Raw genomic sequence first — 8,067 nt, 5'->3', positions numbered from 1 at the left:
GCCAAAGATGGGGTGATGTGCAACCGCTCCAGTGCCCAACAAACCCGCTTCAATCCCTCTGAAGCTTCTGTTTAGAACAGACTGCAGCAGCCACAGATCCTCAGTACCAGCAGAGCAAGCAGGGATGAGACCTCAGCAAAGGTGCTTCAGCAGCACATAGGATCATAGGCCAGCTGTCTTTAATGGTTTAATAATCATTTAATAATCTACAGGACATTTCATCCAAGAGATGGGGAATACATGTGTTCAGCAGTGCATGGAAATTTCTCAAAAGGTGATCACACCATAGGTCACAAAGCAAGCTTTAGCACGAGTGCGCACGTGCACCAACACACACACACACACACACACACACACACACACACACACACACACACACAGAGAGAGAGAGAGAGAGAGAGAGAGAGAGAGAGAGAGAGAGAGAGAGAGGGTCAAGATAAATTGTAGCATCTTGTCTCATCACTGTAGAATGAACTAGCAAGAGAATATTCAGAAACTATACCAATGCTTAGAAACTGAACAGCACATTTGATCAAACAACAGATCACTGGAGAAATCATGAAGGAAATGATAAAATTGCTAAGAAACAAGTGAGAGTGGTAACACGACCCAGCATATCCCTTGGGAGCCAGACAAAGCAGTCCTAAGAGCAAGTTTCACAGCCAGAAGCGCTCGCAATAAGAAAACATGGAGGTCTCAAATAAAAAGGTCTCAAATAAAAACCAATGAAGCATCTCACGACTCTAGAAAAACATGAAGGCAACCCCAAACCGAGAAGACAGCAAGAAAGAGTAGAGATTAGGCAGGGAGAGATGAGGCGGTGTGTGTGTGTGTGTGTGTGTGTGTGTGTGTGTGTGTGTGTGTGTGTATACATCATTATGTTTCTGCATTGTTCATTTCTTCATTGTAAAGGTTAACAAGATTACAACTCCCTAGCCAAACTAACTGAGAGAGAGGGAGAGGGAGGGAGAGGGAGGGAGAGAGAACACAAAAAAAACAAATAAAATCAGAGGCCAAAAGGGAGTTGTTACTACAGAGAATACTATGAAAACATATTCCAAAGGCTAGAAAACCTAGATGAAATTTAAATTTCTAAATGCACATGACCTACCTAAATCCAGAAGACATAAATAATTTAAAGCAAACTCATAATAAGCAATGAGATTGAAGCAGTAATTAAAAGTTTTCCCACAAAGACCAGTCCAGGACCAGACCAGATAGACTCACTGCCGAATTCAGTCAAAAAAGCAAGCAAAAACCAATGACACATATTTCTTAATTCATTTATCTTTTCTTTTTGTGTGTGTACACACACATGTGCGTGGGTGTACATGTGCACACACCATGGCACACATGTGGAGACCAGAGGACAACTCGTGGGGGTCAGTTCTCTTTTTCCACTATGGTGGTTTTCAGATCAAACTTGGGTCATCAGGCTTGGCAGCAGGTACCTTTACCCACTGAAGTGTGTCACCAGGCCCTGGATTCTAGGAAACTCTTAAGATCTAATATCAATATTTCCCAAACTGTCCCGTAAAACAGAATGGCAAGGAACACTGCTAAACTCACTCTACAAAGGCAGCATTATCCTGATACCAAGATTAGGTGAAGACACATCACCAAACCAATGGGGGAAAAAAAGAAAAACTACAGATCAATTTCCACGATGAGCAATAGATACAAAAAGTTTCAACAAAAGATTTGCAAACTAAAGAAAAAAAAACATATTGGGAAGATCAAGTAGGTTTCATCCCAGAGATGCAAAGTCCCTTTGACATTCACAGATCGAGAAATATAATTCACTATATAAATATGCTTAAGGTCTGAGATCACATGATCATCTTTATAGATGTAGAAAAGGCATTTGACAAAGTTCAGCATGCCTTCATGATAAAAGTCCTGGTGAAATTAGGACCAGACAGGGCATTTCTCAAAAGAGTAAAGGTTATATATTGCAAACCTACAGCCAACATTATAGTAAATGGGAAAACAAACTAAAAACATTTTTGCTAAGATATGGAATGAGACAAGGGTGGTCACTACTTACACTCTTAATTAGTAGTGTTTGAAGTCTTAGCCAAAGAAATAAGAGAAGAGAAAGATGGAAAAGACATAGAAACTGGAAAGGGAGAAGTAAAGCTGTCTCTATTCACAAATGGCATGATCCTAGACTTGAGGCCTTGCCAGAACATTCTTAGATTTAATAAACATTTTCAGTAAGGTTGCCGGGCACAAAACCAACACACAAAAGTAGGGGCTCTCATATATATCAAATAATAAGCTCTCTGAGAAACATATTAGAAAAACATCTCATTTATTATAGTCTCCTCACAAATAATGTACCTAGGGAATAAACTTCACCAAGGATGCCCAAAGACCACTACTACAATGAAAACTTTGAAACACTGAGAGAAGAAATTAAAGATGGTATCAGGAGCTTTGGGAACTTCCACTCTCCCGGATTAGCAGAATTTACATTGTAAAGATGGCTATATTATCAAGAGTCATCTGTAGATGTAGCACGATTCCCATAGAAGTTTCAGTGACATTTTTTTTTCACAGAATTAGAAAAAAAAAATCAAGAATTCATATGAAAACACAAAGACCATGTAGAGCCAAAGCAATCCTAAGCAGAAAGAACACTGCTGAAGGCATGGCAATAGTTGACCTCAAATTATCCTACAGAGCGGCAGTGACAAAAGAGGTGTGGTGCTTGCATAAAAACAAGTCTGCAGACCAATGTACGAGAACAGGGGACAAACCCACACTGATAGCACCACTTCATTTTTGACAGAGGATCAAAAGTACACACTGGGGAAAAAAAAAGCCCACTTAACAAAGGGGCTGGCAAAACTAGATGTCCACATGCAGAAGAGTGAACTTAGACCCTCACCCTGAACAAAAATCAATTTAAAAAAAAATCAAAGACCTCCATTTAAAGCCTGGAGTTTTGAAACCTCTAGAAGAAAATAGGGGCAGGACATTCCAAGTTGTAGATACAGGCAAAGGCTTCCTGAGCAGACACCAGAAGCACAGGGATAGTCCTGAGAATTAACAGTTAGGATGACACAAAATCCAAGAGTTTCTGCACAGCAAGAGGAACTGTTAACACCGTGAACAGACAGTCTAAAGAAAGGGAGAAAGTCCTGGCTGGCTAAAGCTTGGACAGGGGACTGAAACCTAGAATTTATATACATAACTAAAAAAAAAAAATGAATCCCCCAACCCATGCCAATCAATAAATGAGCTGATGGAGTGAAGAGCCTTCAAAAGAAGAAATGTACATGGTCAATTTTTTTTTCTTTTTAAATTTCAACACCTTTTAGTTATCAGGGAAATGAAAATTCAAACCACTTTGAGAGTCTATCTTATTCCAAGCAGAATGTCTGAGATCAAGGAAATAAAGAGCAGTAAGTGGTGGTAGGGATATGGGGAGGGGGAACCTTATTCACTGCTGATGGGGGGGGACTGGTACAGATACTGTGGAAATCTATGTGGACGTTTCTCAAAAACCTAAAAATAGAACTTTCATATGGCCCAGATAAACTTGTGGGCACACATCCTGAGGACTCTGTGTCACATCACTGAGATGATTGCTCATTCATGTTCACTACTGCTCTGTTCACAACAGTAAGGATATGCCCCCCGTCGAGATGTCCATCACTATCTAATGAATGGATAGTGAAAATGTGGCACATACACACAATAGAATTTTACTCAGCTGTAAAGGAAAATAAAATTGGTAGGAAAATGGGTGGATTTGGAAAGTTTTGCATTAAGTTGAAGCGACATGGTAACTCTGGGGTTCTGGGCAGTACTCCATCCTCTAACTACTGGTGGTTTCTAGACATCTAGATTTTGTGGATGGGAAAAACAATAATCAAATGTGGATGTGAGGGAAAACTAAGTGTGAATTTGATGCTAATTTTGCTAAGTAAAAATGCTCAAAAGAGAACAATCACCATCTAGCACACTCCCTTGAGTGGGAGTATGGGCACTGGAGGACTTAGCACTGTCTCTCTGTCTGTCCTGGTTCCCTGCAGCCTGCTGACAACTCTCTCTTGAGCAGGAAGTGGCAGGTCCTTGGCCTGATGTTTGGAGATGCTGTATTGCACAAATAAGAATTAACTTAGACCACACCTTTAATTGATCACACCTGGGCTTCAGTTTTGTGTTTTTATCAGCTCTACCAAGGTGTGGGGGTCTCTCCACCAAGCAGTCCTCATGGGTGTGCTTGTGTGTCACTCACTGAGACAGCACCCAGAGAACTAACTTTGGAGTCTAATGACAATGGCCATCATTATTTTCATTCAGAAGGGATTTGTGGGAGGAGAGATTAAACCTGGATTACAACTGGATAGCAAATGCAGCTATCTCTTCATTATAAAAATCACGAATTTTCCTCTCTCTCTCTCTCTCTCTCTCTCTCTCTCTCTCTCTCTCTCTCTCTCTCTCTCTCTCTCTGCCTATGTGTGTGTAGATATATGCACATCAGTTGCCTGCAGAGGCCAGAAGAGGGCATTGGATCTCCTGGAGCTGGAGTCATAGGCAGTTGTGAGCTGCCCAAAATGTTACTGGGGACTGAACCCAGGTCCTCTACAAGAGCAGCAAGTGCTCTTAACCACCGGACTATCTCTCCAGCTCCAGACTCTTTTTAGTTATTTTATGCACACATTTGCATGTGAGTGCAAGTAGCTGCAGATGCCAGAGGCACTGGAGTGTGTGTGTGTGTGTGTGTGTGTGTGTGTGTGTGTGTGTGTGTATGCACACACTTGCATGTGAGTGTAGGTGGTTGCAGAGGAAGAAAGTTACCATTTTAATAAAAGTCAAGTTAACTAAGGCAAGAGTTTTGTGAAAAGGGTTTTGCTTCATGCACAGTAGGTACATACTCTAGCACTGTGCGCCACTCTCAGCCCAGAGACTGAGACTGGTCTTTTTTTTTTTTTTTTTTTTTTGATAAAATCAAAGCCCATGGGAGGGGCACATCTGTAATCTGAGCATTCAGGAGGCTGAGGAGGAAGACAGTGAGTTGGAAGCCAGCCTAGGCAACATAGTGAATTGCAGACCAACCTGGGCTACATAGTGAAACCCTGTCTAAAACTCTAAGGCCCAAAAAACAGCAACCACTAAAACACAACAAACAAACAAATACAAATTGAATTTCTAAGAGTGAAAAAGTCTGTGGAGACATTTGGGATGTTCTGGGCAAGTGAGCTCTCTTACAACTTTTTCATGCTAGGCCTGTTTCCACCTGGCCGGCTGCCCACAGGAAACCCAGGCTTGGTGAGGTGAAGCGACCTGCCCAGGAGACTCTTGATGTTCCCTAGCAGACTGAGTCCACTGTCAGTCCTAACTTCAGTACTAGCCATCACTTGCTGTACTTTCCCAAGACTGATGAGCTACACCATGGAAGAGTGTGAACGCAGAGCTGACGTACCGTAAAGCCCGAGTCCAAAGGCCTCAAGTGGCAGAGCCAAGATGTACATCCAAACCTCCCCGTCTCCGGGTCTGCTTTTGTATGACAGCAGCTGCCAGCTCAGAAAAATCAAAAGACCCAGTGAGTCCGAGGTAAAGTTCTTGAGGAGCTTGCTATTTTTGGTGGATGTTAGAAGAAAGCAACATACAATTTGTGTATCAGCAGGAGAAAGCCGGGCTCTGGCAGACAAATCACTGCCCTCCTGAGTGTGGCTGTTCTCGCTTAGGTAAAGGCTGTTCAATTCCTGTGCTGCTCATCTCGGGCCTTCCCACCTCACATTCTCACCTTCTCTTCTCTCTCTAATGTGTTGCTTTGCCATTTATGAGCTGCTCAGCGGCGGCGGCTGCGGCAGCAGCAAGAGTGGAGTTCTAACGAGCATCAGTGCAAGTTTGTCTGTCTTTGTGATTCCACTGGTGTCCTGTGAGATTCAACAGGAAGGTGGGGCTGCCCCTTCCTGTGGCTTTGGAGGTGGGGTGGGTGCTGGGACCTCTACTGTCTGCTGTTCCCGGTGTCTTCTCTGACTGCTTTAAGGATGGTATCTTAAGAAGGACAAAGGTAGTGGCACTTGGCAGGTGGGCACCTCCATTAGCACCGCGGTGGGGGTGTGAAAAAAAAAAAAAAGAGGAAGGCATTATGATCAAGGTTTGTACCTAAGTATGGTTGCACAGAGTCCTTTGGGAACCTATCTTAGGTTCAGACTGTAACAGGGAAACAGGGATGGCTGAGTCACAAGGCTAGGAGAAGACAGTGCTTGAACGCACACAGGGCATTGCAAATACATGAGCTGTGAGGTCCTTGTGGTTCCATCGGTCTAAAGTGAGCTGATTCATGGAGTGGAAAATCCAAAAGCTTATGGAATTTTAGGAGGTATACTTTTGGGGGGGCAGATTCAGTTTCATCTTCATAGGCAAACAGGGAGACATCAATGCATGCTGGAGGTACTTCTGCCCGTTTGGAGGTATATGGCATGACATTAGCCAACAGGGTGGACCCCGTCCCAGGGAGGCCTCTTGTACTCCGTAGACGAACAATGCAGAATGGAGATAAGAGTTCCCTATGGAATTCAGGGTAGAAGCAGAAATCTGTTTTTCTATTTCCACGTTGATCAGGTAGCACTAAATGTGTGTGTGTGTGTGTGTGTGTGTGTGTGTGTGTGTGTGTGTGCGCGCGCATGCACATGTATCTGTGTGCACATTTTTAGAATCTATGCATTAAATGATCCAAGTCTTCTTTATCTTTGCTGATTTTTGAGACAGGGTATTTTGTAGGCCAGACTGCTTGAACTGATTATGTAGACAATGCTGGCTGTGAATGGCTAATTCTCCCGCCTCCTCCACTACCTGAGGCCTGAGATTATAGTCGTGTGCTACAACACCGGTCAGTGATGTTAGTTGTCTGACCACTTTTCTTCACATGTCTATCTCTGAGGAGACATTCTTGTCAAATGCTTGAGGAGACATTCTGGAAATGAGGCTGTTTGAGTTGGAAATCCAGCTTAGGGAACCTTAGGCCAATTCTGTCACCTCCCTGTGCCTCAGTTTCTTGAAATGTTTGATGAAGATGGAGACAAATTTGTGTCCACAGTGCCACTGTGTGAGTAAGATGACGCACTCAGTATTTCTTACAAGTGCTTGGGTAACTGTGCTTGATGAATGTTGAGACAATCATCAGGGCCCTTGCCACACTCTAGGCCTGGACTTCTGGGCCGGATACTGCACTAGCATCCTAAGATGCATTCTCTGTACTCTCTGTGACCTGCTCCAGGGTACCGACCCGAGAAAGCTTCTCTCCTTAGGAAAACCTCCACCTCTATTCAAATGTGCTTGCAGTTGCAAGTGCATGTGCATACACACACACACACACACACACACACACACACACACACAGGTATGCTCACACACACACACACACACACACACACGCACACACACGCATACACACACACTTCACATATATTTTCTTTCTTCCCTCATCCTTTCCTTAGTCCCTCCTCCTGTCCTTTCTCCCTTTCTCTTACTCTCCCTTTTTATCCACCGTCCCCTTTTCTTCCTTTCTTCCTCCCTCTCCAGCCCTTTGGAGGAGGATGCGGACTAGACAGCCTCTCTGCCCAGAGCGCTTTGTCTCTGATCAGACCTGACCTGGGTCACTGAGTTCATGAGGTTACCATGACAACGCGTATCCCTGGCTACCCATCAGGAGGCAAAGACCAATTGAAAGGGACTGCCATTTCCCTGGGACATACTGTATTTATCCTCAGCAGCAGGGCCCTGCACCGGCATCAAGCTACAGGAAGAGTGGCTGATACTTGAAGTGTGGGAGGGAGGCAGAAATGAATATTAGTGTCTTAGTTTTTCAGCATGTTCCCTGTGGGGGAGGACCACAGATTGTTCTCGGGGAGAGACATTTTATTTCAAATGCAGCCAGTGTGTGCAGCGGAGAGGGGGGTGGGCTAGGCTCCTGCAGATTTTGGACACGGCGGGTTTTACAGAGAAGGATCAGATAAATTATTGAGACTTAAAATGACTTTTCGATAGGTCCAATGAGAAGAGGGGGTTGAAAACAGTAAGGAGTGTCTTCTGTGACAGGCCTTT

General features: G+C 43.8%; 1 protein-coding gene across 2 annotated transcripts in view; it reads right to left on the bottom strand.

The window, feature by feature from the left end:
- Gria1 (glutamate ionotropic receptor AMPA type subunit 1) overlaps window positions 1–8,067 on the bottom strand; it is a 337,895-nt gene that overhangs the window by 23,514 nt on the left and 306,314 nt on the right. The gene's annotated exons all lie outside the window — the stretch shown is intronic.

Source organism: Peromyscus leucopus, chromosome 8b (genome assembly GCF_004664715.2).
Source record: "Peromyscus leucopus breed LL Stock chromosome 8b, UCI_PerLeu_2.1, whole genome shotgun sequence".
Lineage (NCBI taxonomy): Eukaryota > Metazoa > Chordata > Mammalia > Rodentia > Cricetidae > Peromyscus > Peromyscus leucopus.
This window is presented reverse-complemented; position numbering and strand designations above follow the sequence as displayed.